Genomic DNA, 14,504 nt, shown 5'->3' on the forward strand with positions numbered 1-14,504 from the left:
GCATCCAGTTCAATTGATTCTGAGGATATTGTGCCAAACATAAATCCATAATGCTTGTGATATAACCCTCTCACCCTACAGGCTGTGCTAAAATAACACAGATTGTTCCATTTCCAAAACATGCGGTGGTTCTTCAATGATTCCTTGCTGCATGTTCCACTTCATAGGGCCCACACACCACTTGGTCTTCCAGCTGGAGCGGACGTTTCATGTTGCATCGCGGCACCAGAAAAAGTCCACTGGAGAAACCTTCACCTGTAGTTCAGGGAAAGACATAGAACAGTACCTGGTGAGTAGATATTGTACATCTTTGTTTGCACATCATGAAGACCCTCCATGAAATCAACACTAAATTAGAATCCTTTATTTGACCAATTTTGTTTTGCATATAATGTATGCCCTACATTTAATACTTCCTATTGCAGTGGTTCTCAAACTGTGGTCTGCATACCAGCAGTGGTACGTGTGTGCTCTCTAGTGGTACACAGGGAAAATTCATATTTTCACATTTACATTTTCAGTTGAATAAATCTGAAACATACCATGCACAATTGATACAGCATTTAGAAAAAATGTGTGGCTACCGGTAATTGTGAGATTATGAAATAGGAAGCTAATAGTGAAGGCCTCTGCTGCTATATTCTAATGTTGGTCATCATGGTGGTACTCAGAGAGCTCAATGTTTTCTCAGGTGGTACAGAGTATAAAAAGTTTGAGAACCACTATAGTGCATACAAGTGAAAAGGTAAAATTAGCTGTGCCGACAACCGATAAGCAGATTTAGACTCATCCTGGCCTGTACATAAACAAACATGTGAGAACTCCATATGTCACTCACCGCACCATGCAAATAAACACACACACACACACCTTGACACAAGCAACTGACTTGGGCACTCATTTGGATTTCAACCAACTGACTTGGGCACTCATTTGGATTTACTGCATGACTGAAAAAAAACAAAAAAAAAACGCGTGTGTATATGTGTGTGTCTTCTGCTTTTCTCTCTACACACAAGAGTACACGAGTTCACAGTGACACAGAAACCAGGATAACACAAATAATAAGCAAACCTACAGAGGCAGGAAGGTTTCAGTGTCCCTCAGGGTTTATATTCACAGAGGAAGCGCAGGTCAGATACAGACGCTGCTCTTATTGGCTCATGGCAACTCAAAGTGTTTGTATCAAAGTGTGTGTGTGTTTGTGTGCGTGTGTGTTTGTGTTTATGTGTACAATTTATGTGCATGACTGCTTTGACATATGTGCATGTAGTGGTGATGCATATGTGTTTCCTTTAGGCTGTGCCATCCTATACGGATCATACAGTATATGATATTTTCTGACGATCTCTCTCTCTCTCTTTCTCTCTTTCCTTCTTTATCTCACTCATTTTCTCTCTTTTCCTCTCTCTCTCCCTCTCACATATAGTTGAATTTTTTTCTTACATACAACTGTCATTCATTTAATGCGTTGATTTTTTTGTTACATACAACTGTCATTCATTTAATGCAGCTAAAACAGCTTTCACATCCTTTTTTTAGGATACATATAACTCCAGTTAAATGTTAAGAACAACAAAAATATTGATCAGGACTTTTCAAACTGACATTGATAACGGCCAAATAAAATTTGCAGAATGTCCTTAAAATAGCAGTGACCTGCTTCATTGTGTAACCATCCAACTGGAAACAGACTTTAAATATATCAGCACAATATAGAAGAGAAGATTAGCCAAGGAAGCTGTTAAATGAAACTTTCTTGTTCAAAACTAATGATGAAAAATATTGTGAGGCTAAAATTAAAAAAAAAATCTACAGAACCTTCTAATTGTGAAGTTAATTACATGTGCCCATTAAATTGGTGCTGGAGAATTCACAGGCCAAGAGTACATTTCCCATGTGCTTTGTCAATTATAGGTTAAATAATTTGTTATCCAGCTCCTGTCAGAATGACATTCATTTAATTTTTATTTTGTTAATGAACTCTTTTCTCAAAGCATCAATTGTTGTTATCATTATTTGAGGCTTTCATTTCTTTATATTAGAAGCAGAGCTTTTCTACGGTGGCAGCCATGAAGGATCACCAAGGATTTAGATCTGAACAGATTTAATACAAAAAAAAATCTATGAATCTATCACAAACGCCTTAACTTGTAGCTACAATTAGGTGAAAGTAGGTATATAAGTGCCTGTTAAACAGCTCTTGTTAAGGCTGTGAGAAATAAAGACTGCAACAGAAAATCCCAAAATCCCAAGAGAGCAGAATGCCACACACACATACACAGGGCCAAGGCCTTAGGGGTGTGGCTGCTTTCTCTAGCTGTGAAAGAAAGGGGCAGGACGGGACTATAGATAGGGGCAGACAAAACAAATATCCGCTCACCCACCCACACACACATACACACATACACACTGCCGTTGTAATGCAGGTCAAGTAAGTGCTACACACAGGGACAGTGTGGAAGTGAGTGATTGTTTTTGGCCGACTGTTTCCTGTCTGAGGCTTCACCTCGCACCCTTTCAAACAGCTGGGTGTTATTCATCTAAATTCACATCGAGGAATGTAAACATCATATATATTGTGGGTGGTTTCATGCTACTGACCTAAGGCTTTTGTGTCTCATACATTATGTTTGATAGAATTAAGCCAGTATTTATGGTAGTCGATGATTGAGGCTAGTATTAGGTTCATATATGTGGCATTTAAGTATTATTTAGAGTAGAGCACCAGGTTTTTTTTACTCTGAATTCCTCCTGTATAACAGACGCAAATCATCTTGACGTTTCTTAATAATTTTTTTTTCATTACCCTTCTGCTCATTGCCAGGTGAATACATGGAGATTATATATATAAAAAAATTGTAACTAAATTCAGCTAGAATTTGACTTGACCTTGTAATCCGGCACGTGTAAAGAAGGGATTCAGAAATATTAGACAGAGGTGAGACGACACAGCGGGGACAAAATGTTTGACTGAGGCCACAGTAGGATTATGTGCATCGGATGCTTAAGCCGATATTGAAAACAATGTGAAGGAGACACTTGACAATATTTCTGGAGTAAGCATAAAAAAAAATGAAATGGCCTTAGCCCCACATAAATCCCCCAAAAGGGCCAGCCTGTTATAAATATGGACCTTTATCGGCCCCAAACTGCTGAATTTAAAGGACACTGTGGTTCTGCACTAATGCAGACGGTAACCTCATTCCTACAGCAGAGCCAGGAGGGATTTAATATTGACCACGGCAGACATCTAAAGCTTCCTGTGCTCATTTAAAAGTAGAGCCCGGACGACATTTCACCTGCCTGCCATGAATCCTGTATTATTACTTGCTCGCCTGCATCTATACTGCAAATGTGGTTGCCATGGTAAAAGTCCCCCATCCCGCATGCTGCCTATGCAGACAGAGAGGCAACTCTCCTGCTGGTTTGTGCTATGAGGAAATTGAACGGTTGAGAGTCAGAAACAGCCATAACCCTCAGACAGCTGCCCAGCACAGTAGTGTAATTATGATATAACTATCAAATCATGCTGAGATTTCATGCACTTGTGTCCATCACACCTCGACTGCAAAGCATGATATAACAACCAGCATAACAGGTCTGTGAACGAGTAAGGCCAGGGACAGGAAACGCTGCAGTTTTATTCTGTTTGAAAAATGCATTTTTTTCAAGTTGTATTTCCTCTTTGATAGACAGAAGAGTTTATGCTCTGGATTTTAGGCAATACGATGCTGTTTATAAGTGGCTTTTGTACTAAATAATTGCGCTGCTTCCTGATATATCATTACACGTATCACGGTGTCATTTTCATATTAATCTGTGCACAGAGATTCTGGAGTCTAAAGATTTAACGCCGTTAAAACGTAATTCATCGCTCGGATTTTCCACTAACAGCTGCTCATTAAAAGCCACTCACATCTGGATTTATTCCCCATTTGTGTCACATACACAGCAGGATCCAGTGGCCGTCAATATTATTGTCATCTCATTATGAGCTGTGGGAAAAAATATTTAAACAAGCCGTGAGGGTTTGGAATATTGGTGCAGGGAGAAAGAGACAGAAATGTATTTTAAATGCTGCAGACATGCTTTTTTGTTTTTAAAATAAACAATAACATAAAAACTTCAGCTGAGGTAAAGGTGATGTCACTAAATGTTACATATTTTGCAGCTTTTAGTTAAACAGTAAGAAAAACTAAAAATTATAAGCAGGATTAATTAAAAAAAGTGTTAAATATTTTTGTAATAAAAACTGTAAAAATTGTACTTGATGGTATGGACATGTCAATTATATTTTTATTTGAAAAAATATCAGATATTTATTAAGACACAATTCCTTTAAAACCTGAGCCAAGGCCAGATTTCTTATTTGGAGACACAATTCTTTCACAACATTTACACAAAGATTCAATATTTACAATGTGATCCGCCTCAGCAAATTTGAGCAATAAATTTGCCATAAGCGGCTGTATCACATTCTAATCGAATCATCTTTCAGTAGCGTATAACAACATCTTGTACGGCTGGCTCCAGTTCACCTTCAGTTTAATCAATTTAGGGAAGTCAATTTTCCTGAAGACATTTCGATATCCAGGAGGACAAGGTTGCTGTGTCCGTCCTATCGAGAGTTAATAGTCGCTCATTAGCAAATCAACACGCTCATTTTATTCATAATTGGAACAGATTGAATTGTGAGAATGACATGATATGAATCGATTCACTCGCCCTTCTCTCTCGTACGGAACATGGTCGACTCGTATTGAATAACACGTCAGAGGAGAAATTGTTTTCTTTTTCTGTTTGGCCCCGTGGTCCTCTTTAAAGTTCTCCACTCACTCTGATGCAGCTTATAGACAACAATGTCAGGTTGGCCCACGGGTGACCTTTAGCATGACTGATCCTCTATATATGTGTGTGTGTGTGTGTGTGTGTGAGTGTGTGCGTGTGTGTTTACCACTGACTAGGTCAAGTGGTTACAAAAAGAAAACAAGTATTTATGAACGCACACATGTATATAGTGCACTCTTATGCTAGTGCACAATGACACATATTTGTTTACACCGACTGTTGGACATAAATACACACAAACACTCTAACAGAGGCCTTGGCAGAAGACAAATGGCTGAAGTAGATTGATGGATTGAAAGGACTCTCTCTTTACAGGGTTAATTTAACTCCACTCACAGACTCTATATTTTTCCTACAAGTCACACTATCTTTACATCAGATGTTAAATAATTGACATCTATTATAATGTCACAGCAAGGTTAAGTGTACAGGTAAAAACACGTACGTAACACTTAGAGATAAGGACTCCAGTCTGATTGTTAACCTGAGCCATATGAGCATTTATTACCTGTGCAGATAAGAAATATGCAGCGTGATAACAAATGTGAAAGAAGAAACACTTGGTTTGTTAAAAAAATGATTAAAAGAAAAACATCATTAATAATGGAAATACTCAGTATCTGAGACTTTCTACTGTAATATATGAAATTCAATAATATTTATAACCACTGTAGGAAAATGTTTTAGTGCACACCTGAAAGTTTTTACAGCAACACTAACTAAGTAAAATTCCACCAATCAATGAAAAAGATTCCTGGTGTTGAACAAGAATTAGATTTTATTCTGAAATAATATATTTAAGGTATAGGTCAGTTTATATTATTGTTGTTATTATTATGATTATTATTAATAATGATAATTATATATAAATGCATTACTTTTGGAACATGATTTATAAAATTCTGATTTTTTTTGCTAACTGATACTTTTGACATCATTATTATTATTGTTATTATTTATTATTATTATAATTATTATTAAATAATGTAAAAAATCAGCAATAGGTTTTTTTTTTTTAAATATTGCAGTACAATGCCATCAAACAAATTCAAATGTTTCAAAGTGACTCTCGCTGTACACAGTATGACAACAACTTTTGGAGTCATACCTTTTACATGCACATACTCTCTGTGTCATTTGCTACTCGGAGAAACCAGATTATGTTGCCCACTGCAGCGTCACTTTACAGTTAAATAAACTGAAGTCAGCTGGTTCACGAACTACAGCACAAAGACCCTAAGGTCTAAAACAGGTGTCGTAATAGTGTCCCTGTGCTAGCTTCCAGTGCTTTTATTAAAAGAAGATTAGACAACGATTTTGCACAAACTCCACCCAGCCTTTGTTAAAAGGACGCAGAAAAGGATTGAGCGTCGGAGAAAAATGTGAGGCGACACAAGCTTGTAAACACCGGCCATGGCTGCCACTTTGGCTGTCTGTCTCACTGACCGCTCTGTTAATCCACTTAACACACAATAGACAACAGGGCCCACTGATCTCAGGCATCACTACCTTTGAAACCACACATTTGTATATATATATATATATATATATATAGATAGATATTTATATATCTATATATTTATATATATATCCTTCTGGTTTCTTGTGATTTTAAACCAATTTTTTTCAGCCTCCACAATGATGCATTCGATGACTGGATTTTTTGTTTTTATTATTAAAAGGATGTCAAGGCCTCGGTCATCGGTAGAAGGCTGTAGTCTGAGTAATTTTTCACGGTGTCTTCTCTTCTAACAAAAGCCTCTCTCTCTCCCTCTCTCTCTCACAGAGACAAAATGGCTGAATACTGATGGAGGGGCTGCGTTTTCCTTTATGTGTGGACAGACCAGCCTGCACTAACATGTGTCAACAACTACGCACTCATTGTCCCGAGGACAGAGGGAAAAACCAACAGTCTCGAAAGAATGAGGTACAAATAAGTAAATCTTCAGTCGCTAGAAAAGTTAGCCCAAATAAAATGCTGTATCAGAAGGATTTAATCCAACACAGAGGTGTTGAAAAAAGGAGGAGTAAAAACCTGCGTCGAGCCAGTCTCCACGTTGCACAATTTTAGACCTAAATAATTTCTTGAAAGCCTCATGTACACTGGCAGTGGAGGTTTAATAATGGCAGCTCCTCAGTGACAGCAGAAGACCATGTGACATCTACCTTTTGAAGCCTGCAGCAGCAGCAGCAGCACTGATATTCTCTAGCACATATGCACTTACAGTGTCATCAGTATTCTGCCAAACCCGCCTCTCTTTCTCTCTCTCCTTCTCTGCTGTATTTTTTATGAAAATAATTGACAGCTGACATCATCCTCAAACAACCAGGAAAAAAATCCACAGATGTGAGGCTAGCCCCCGACCAATGAGCGAAATATAAAATATGAATTATTATATGAATAATATATTGATACACAAATAAACAGATCACAATTTTTCATAACAAAAACAGAACCATAATGCTCGAGGGTCTTAAATCCTTCATCAAAAATAAATAAATATAAAATAAGAGTAACTAATCTCCTATTGGTGTAATAGAAAGATCAGTTGAAATATTATTATTATTATTATTATTAATAATAATAATAATAATAATAATAATAATAATAGGAACAACCTTACAATACTGTGAACTGTAAAAATTACGATTTTAAAATTATTAAAAACTCCTTGTAATAAAAAAAATACTACGACCAAAAAATACTATTTGACACTTCTGTATTTCTGCAGCACCTTGTTTTTATAAAAAATTTCTACTCGTGTGGGTGAAGTCTTCGCCTTCAGCCATTGTGCATCAACATGCTGCAGTGAAGAAGGAGGGGAGGCAGAGAGTAAAAAGTGGTAGAGAGATAATGAACCTGTGTCTGCCACTGCTATAGGCAATCAGAAGTAACCTTGTGAATAATCAAGGCTTGGCACGATCAGGAGGGAGAAGGGGTGAGCGAGGAAACGAACGAGAGAGAGGGAGCGAGAGAGTGAGAGAGAGAGAGAGAGTGATCATCTGTGGTGTCTAATCCCATCAGTGCGGTTCACAGTGTTATAGTGTCTGTGTGTGTGTGTGTTTCTTTATCATGGCCCCCGCTGAGTGCAGTGAACCAACCTGGAATCAAAGAAAAAAAATCATCTGTGTTTGTGTTTGTATCACACAATGGAACAGTTCGCACTGAGGCCTTCCATCCACCTGAACCTGAAATTCTCTGCAGCTCTGATACCTTCTGCCACACTGAGGCCTTCCATCCACCTGAACCATTCTCTGCAGCTCTGATACCTTCTGCCTCTAACATCAATTTCTATTTTTTTATTTATTTATTTATTTTTTATTGTCACGTGTGTGTGTGTGTGTGTGAGTGATGAACATTTGCTCTTTGTCAAATGCCGTTCTCTTTGAGCAGTGTGTCACTGACATTTGGATTTAAGAGTTTAAAAAAGGTGATTCCTCTCACAGCTGGATTTAGAATAAAGAGTGGACACTGTAAATGAAAACAGGTTTTAAATTAAAAAAACTGAAAATAAAAGGATACATCTAGCTAAAAATGGAGACGCAGCTACAGCCAGATGTCTTGCATTTAATACAAAAATAACTCCATTGACTGCAGTGAAACTAAACGAATTTTAAAACCTGCAGAAATATTAATATATAAATAAATCTCTGCGTTACCCCCTCCCAACTCCTCTACACCTTTCCACAACATCAACTGATGTTTTCTCTGACAGACTGACACACACATACACTATCCCTGCATTGTTCGACATGCTAATGAACACACATGCATTCGCGCCATTGTCTCCCTCGTACGACAAACGCCTCACACTTCAACAGTAAAATAACACAGAAACACCAAACAGCTTAGTTAGTTAGGAGTTCAAATATTTGAGTGACAGAAATCAATAACTCCAACAATGGCGTACAGACACAATTATCAAACAGAGCGTTGTCTGCTCAAAGTCGTCCACTAAAAGCATATTTCTCGCCCTCCATCTTACAGCTGGCTGTTCGACAGTCAGACAAAGAGACGCTGCTGCAGTGTGAAAATGCACTGACGTAGCTGCGTCTCTGTGGCTGAGATATACTCTGTGTGTGTGTGTGTGTGTGTGTGTGTGTAGAAGAACATACATTTTTTCCTGATGTCTGTTTCATATACATCTTGATGTCATTGCAGCCGTCTTCAGCTGCTGTTATTTTAGAGGAGTCTCAGTTTCCATGAGTTTGATGAATAACCTGTTCTCATTATTTCTCATCACTTCAGTTTTCACTCTTCTTTCTTTCTTCTCCACGTCTTGCTCTGTATCTCACCCATCCCCCTCATCACTTGTCGTACTCTCTACTGTCCTTATTTCTCCTCTCCTCTCTTCTCCTCTTTCTTTCCTCTCCTCTTTTCCTTATTGTCCTGTCCTGTCCTCTCTCCTTCCCTCTCGTCTCCTCTCCTCTCTTCTTCTATATTCCTCTAACTTGTTTCTTTTGTAATCCTCTCCTATACCCTTCTCTTACCTCTCCCCATCCTCTCCTCTGCTCTCCTCCCCTATTTTCTCCTTTCTTTTCCTTTCCTTTCCTTTCCTCTCCTCTCCTCTCCTCTCCTCTCCTCCCCTCTCCTCTCTTCTCTTCTCCTATCCCATTCTCCCTTCTCCCCTCTCCTCCTCACTCCTCTCCTCTCGTCTGCCTTCTCCCCAGTCTTCTACTCTCTCCTCCCTCTCTTCTACCTTCCTACGAAAATTGTAAATCAAATTGCAGGACAAACAATTATAATAAGCCTTTCTGTTTTACAATGTCTATTAACTGCTTGAACAAACACACACGCATGTGCGCGTGCTCACACACACACACACACACACCGCGCGTGCTCACACACACACACACACTCAGCTAACAATACCAGCATCTTAATGAGAAAACAATGCACATTCTCTCTGAATACACACACATAAACATTAAAACTCTCTTCCTTGTCCATGTGGCCATGTAGACAACCAGATTGTCACAGGGTTATACGACTGTGTTCAGCCTCAGTGGTGCACAGTAAGTGACAAACCAACGTCTCTGTGCAGATGTCCATCCAGCAGCTAATAGTCACTGCATTACAACAACAAACCAGACAGAAGTGTACTTTGGATTGGTGTGTTGCTGAGGCTCACCTGCTGGGAAGCTGCTGTCAGTTTAAACTGTTGTCCATATGACGGAGGCCTGCGGAGACGGCAGCATTAGATAAACAATGAAACTCTGTCCAAGTAGGAAATAAATGTAGTTAGTAAGTAAACTGATAGCAAGTTTAGACAGAGAGAGAGAGAGAGAGAGAGAGAGAGAGCGTGTATGTTATAGGCAGAACACAAACTCCAAGTGAGACAGATAACTTTAAGGAACAGAAGCAACAGATGCAGCGGTGCTGGTGTATTGTTGAGGGTATTAGGATGAGGGACACCCCAAAAATCTCTCCCCTGCTGCGTGTATGCGTTTGTTTGTGTGCGAGAGTGTGACAGCGGGGAGCAGCTCAGTGCAGGACGCGGCACGCAGCAAGGGGCCATTAGACATGGTGAGGTGACCCACATTAAAGACACACACACACACACACACACGGTCCTTTTCCCTTTTTGTGACCAATGTGCCATGATAACCATAAAACCAGGATTCTTTATCGCTGGATTTTCACATGGCCATTGTCAGACGGTTCTCAGTGTAGGATTGCGAAGACGGGCACAGGTCTGGTGAGGGTTCAGACAAAGTCTTTTCAGTGATGAAACACATTCCTAATTTTAGTGTTAGTGTTCAGCTGCACTTAAGCCCCGGTGCATGAAGTCTGGCTGTTTCTGCTGTGAAAGGCTGATTGATGTGCTGATTTGTGATAGTGATTAGTGACCAGCTGCAAATGTAAAGTTTATTTTAGTACATACATATTATCAAGGCCTTTCAGACAATGGGTCAAAGGCACAGCACAGAATTCCTAATATGCATAAATGTAGCATGCATTGTGTTGTGTTGGACATTTCTGAATATTTGACTTATGGCGTTCACGCCTGTACATGTAGTGACTCCAGGTTAACATGTGGAGGTAATATTAAGTGATTCTTCTTAATAAAGTTTTGATAATGTACAAAAAACAAACAAACTTGTATGCACTAAATGCACTATACAAAAAACAAACTTGTATGCACTAAATGCACTTTTTGATAATGTACAAAAAACAAACTTGTATACACTAAATGCGCTGTACTGAAATACAACAACTTCGTTCATTATAGCTGCCTTTTTTAAACTGATGAAAACAAATTGTTTCTGCTTTTTGCAAGTGCAAAGATGTAGAATTTCAGGTAAACAACCTTTTTTTAGCATAGAAATAGATTATTCACAGAAATACGTTGTGAGCGCCAACTTATCTGACCAAGTATAGATCTAGACTGGGATGGCATTAAGGTTTTTTTAAGACACCTATTTATTTTAACACAGACTTTAATACACACTCTGTGTGTTGTACAAAAGCATGATTAATGGTGGGCGCACAATAATTGCAAATTTAGATTTCTACCCATAGTCGAGTGTATGCGCGCCATGATTTGTCATATTTTGATGGTTTTATTCAGATTACAGTCTGTGTGTCTAAATATATTTATATTGACAAGAGACATTTTGATTGATCGACGTGTCGACCGTTCTGTGCTACAGATACACCGTCAAATCATAACGCGAGTAAAAGATGAATTTGACAAAGATTCTTAATCAACTCCCACCCAGTGTTCATGCTGGGTAATAAATCTTCAGCCATGTCTTCTCTTCTCTGGGATAATTATAATTTGGCTGCACAACTTCACTCCCTCACAGCAGATTGTTGAGTTGCTGAGTTGGCCTGCAGTTCTGATACAATTCCTCTTTTATTATCCTACTCTGTCCATATCTCTCCTGCCCACAACACACACACAAACACACGCACACACACACACACAGTTTGCCAAAGGGATTTGCAGCAGCTAGCAGTGTGTGTGTGTGTGTGTGTGCAAGTTGGTGGGTGCACAGCAGGGAGTTGCCAATTACAGCACTGATTAAAACCCAGTAGTGTGGAAAGAGGGAGTGAAGGAAGGAAGAAGGGGAAAGAAGTAGGGATGCACAGACAGACTGACAAAGAAAGAAAAAGAAAGTGAGAGAGAAACTGCACAAATGAACGGGGAACTCAAAAGTGTTCCAACTCCAACTGCAGCCTCTCCATGAATGTTTCATTATCATAATGATAGTTGTTTTTCTGATTAGGGTGCAAACGTCAACTTAAAATTCATTAAAATAAAAAAAAATACACATTATATTTTACTCTTTTAAACAAGAGGAAACTCTCTGTGAAGAAAAGTGCATTTGCATCTTAGTGAGTTAGTAGCATCATTATAAGTAAGTAACATAACATACACCACCGTGTGGTCTGTGATGCATTTCCTCCACAAAAGTATCCACTGAAGGACACAATGGCCGGAAATGCCGGCAGCCATCTGTCCTGCCATCTGCTGAAAAGTTTGGCCACAACAATGTCCAGTTTGAACTTTAATTTGTGAATCCTTGTTTGGAGCAGTAGAGGAACACGAACACGCAATGTTGTGTCAGGTCATAGGACGGCGAATGAGAGCTTAGCATGAAATTAGAGAACGCAAGAAGAGGAAGTGTGTGTGGAATCAGATGAGTAGTCCATCGAGTAACATATGAAGTATATCAGAGGTTGTTATTGAAGTCCATCGAGTAACATATGAAGTATATATATACCGACTGGATGTTGATTAATCATGATTAGTCAAGATGTCAAGAAAAGTATATCGTACACTGAACTTAAACTTATGCATCTGAGTTGATGGATTTTATTTGTGGCTGTGTAGCCTCAGTAACGACAAGTGGTTGAACGGTGGAAATATTCAGTTTACAGTTGAGGTATGCTGCACATACAATAAAAAATAGTTATTTTTTTTACTAACCAGCAGATCTTCTATGTCAGAGGACTCTGTCATTCTTTTTTTTTCATATTGTCTTTGAGCATGTGAAAAAAAACACCAGTAAAACCACCTATTATTCTCTTCTGAATTCTATTAGAGTTAATACTACAACTGCTAGCCCGACCTCATCTTCTCTTTTTTCTATGCTTCCCTATCCTAATCATACAGGGCACTGTAGGTGTCACACTTCCCATAGCCGCTGGTTTTAAACCACTCAAATTGAACCAATCTTTTACCAGTTTGCTCCACACAGAGCTGGACAAAGAAAACCACCATGTTTCTTCAGCTAGTGATGTGTACTCAGGCACTGAATTTTGTGCAATTCATGTCCAATTTAGCCGCACACAGCTGGCTGAGAGGAAACTCTCGTGTCACTACATTACATGCACCAGCTGAGAGGTGCTATTATGGACTTGGAAATCTCATTTAGCAAAGAGGTCCTGTCTGTTTCTATTTTTCTACGATAAATCGCATATAAAAAATATTTTTTGTATCAGTAAAAAAAGGTCAGTGTGAGTTCACCCTAAATTTAAGAGGCTAAAAGCTTAAAGGCTTGGCTTAAAGTCCAGGGATAATCATGTGTAAGGCAACAGACACGTGTAAATGCCTGATAATCTTGTGTTATGGACTTCAGAGGAGATTGTTGCTATATTAGAGTGGCAAATATTTATTAATACCAATACTGTTATTGTTTTTTTACCAAAACAATAACAGAGATTAATCAACATATTTATTGTTAATAAACACCAGAACTGCATAATGTTGATGTAACCCAAAGAAAAGAAATACTAAAAGAAACAACACTAAATTTATAACCATATTTAAAATCAACTAAACAAATCTTTTAATCAGTTGATGGTTGTTCAACAGTCAGAGGAAAATACATGTTCACACACGGTATATTGGGCAATAAGGTAGACTGGTAGACTCAGAATGATTTTTTTAAACATTATATTTATTCCATCCAAAGCCATATTTTATTCAGGCCAGTGGACAGTTTTTGTGCACATAGTGGCAGGTTAGTATGCTTCCTGCATCATTCACACACTCTACTCTCCTGCTGTGTTTAATCAATACTGTTCACACAAACACACAGAGAGAGAGAGAGAGAATGATGGGGGTGTCTACATAATAGTGTGTGTTGGTTTTACATATGTCTGACAGACACAGTCCAGACAGAAGTCTGATGATTTTGAGGAGTATTGGGAGTTAGAGTGAGTCTGATAATGTGGGTCACATTTAGATCAGATGAAGCAGGTCTTCAGTCAGACTACGTAAACACCTGGACCTGGTCAATACAACAACACGGTGTAAGACTCAGTATCTGGATCTCTACTTTCGTACACACCAATATTCCACACGCTGTATTTTTCTAAATCCACGATTAATCAGGAAAGAAAACTCAGCTTCAAACCCAACATGGCATAAAAGCCAGCATTTGGTTTATAATCTTTTTTTTCTTTCCCAACTGGGTTTTTTTAATATATATATTTATTTTGTCGAAGACGAATGATTTACAGTTTTGTTTATACTTAATAACACACACCTTAAACTCACATCTTGATTCAATAATTAATAAGTCTATTGTAATTAGTAACTTGATTTTGAGCTGGTATTTGCTTAAAAAATACTTAAAAATTGTAGCATGATATTTGGAGTATAATCTGAAAGAATTAGGTTATAATCAGTTTTTCTGTT

At 38.4% G+C, this 14,504-nt stretch overlaps 1 long non-coding RNA gene across 1 annotated transcript in view; it reads left to right on the forward strand.

Moving 5' to 3' along the window:
* The window catches only part of LOC103388303 (uncharacterized), a 68,285-nt gene that overhangs the window by 5,643 nt on the left and 48,138 nt on the right, over positions 1–14,504 (forward strand). The window contains exon 3 of the long non-coding RNA XR_001760934.2: positions 6,638–6,778. This is a non-coding gene — a long non-coding RNA (uncharacterized LOC103388303). The remainder of the gene's footprint in view (positions 1–6,637; positions 6,779–14,504) is intronic.

The sequence above is a fragment of the Cynoglossus semilaevis genome, chromosome 13, assembly GCF_000523025.1.
Source record: "Cynoglossus semilaevis isolate Cse_v1.0 chromosome 13, Cse_v1.0, whole genome shotgun sequence".
Lineage (NCBI taxonomy): Eukaryota > Metazoa > Chordata > Actinopteri > Pleuronectiformes > Cynoglossidae > Cynoglossus > Cynoglossus semilaevis.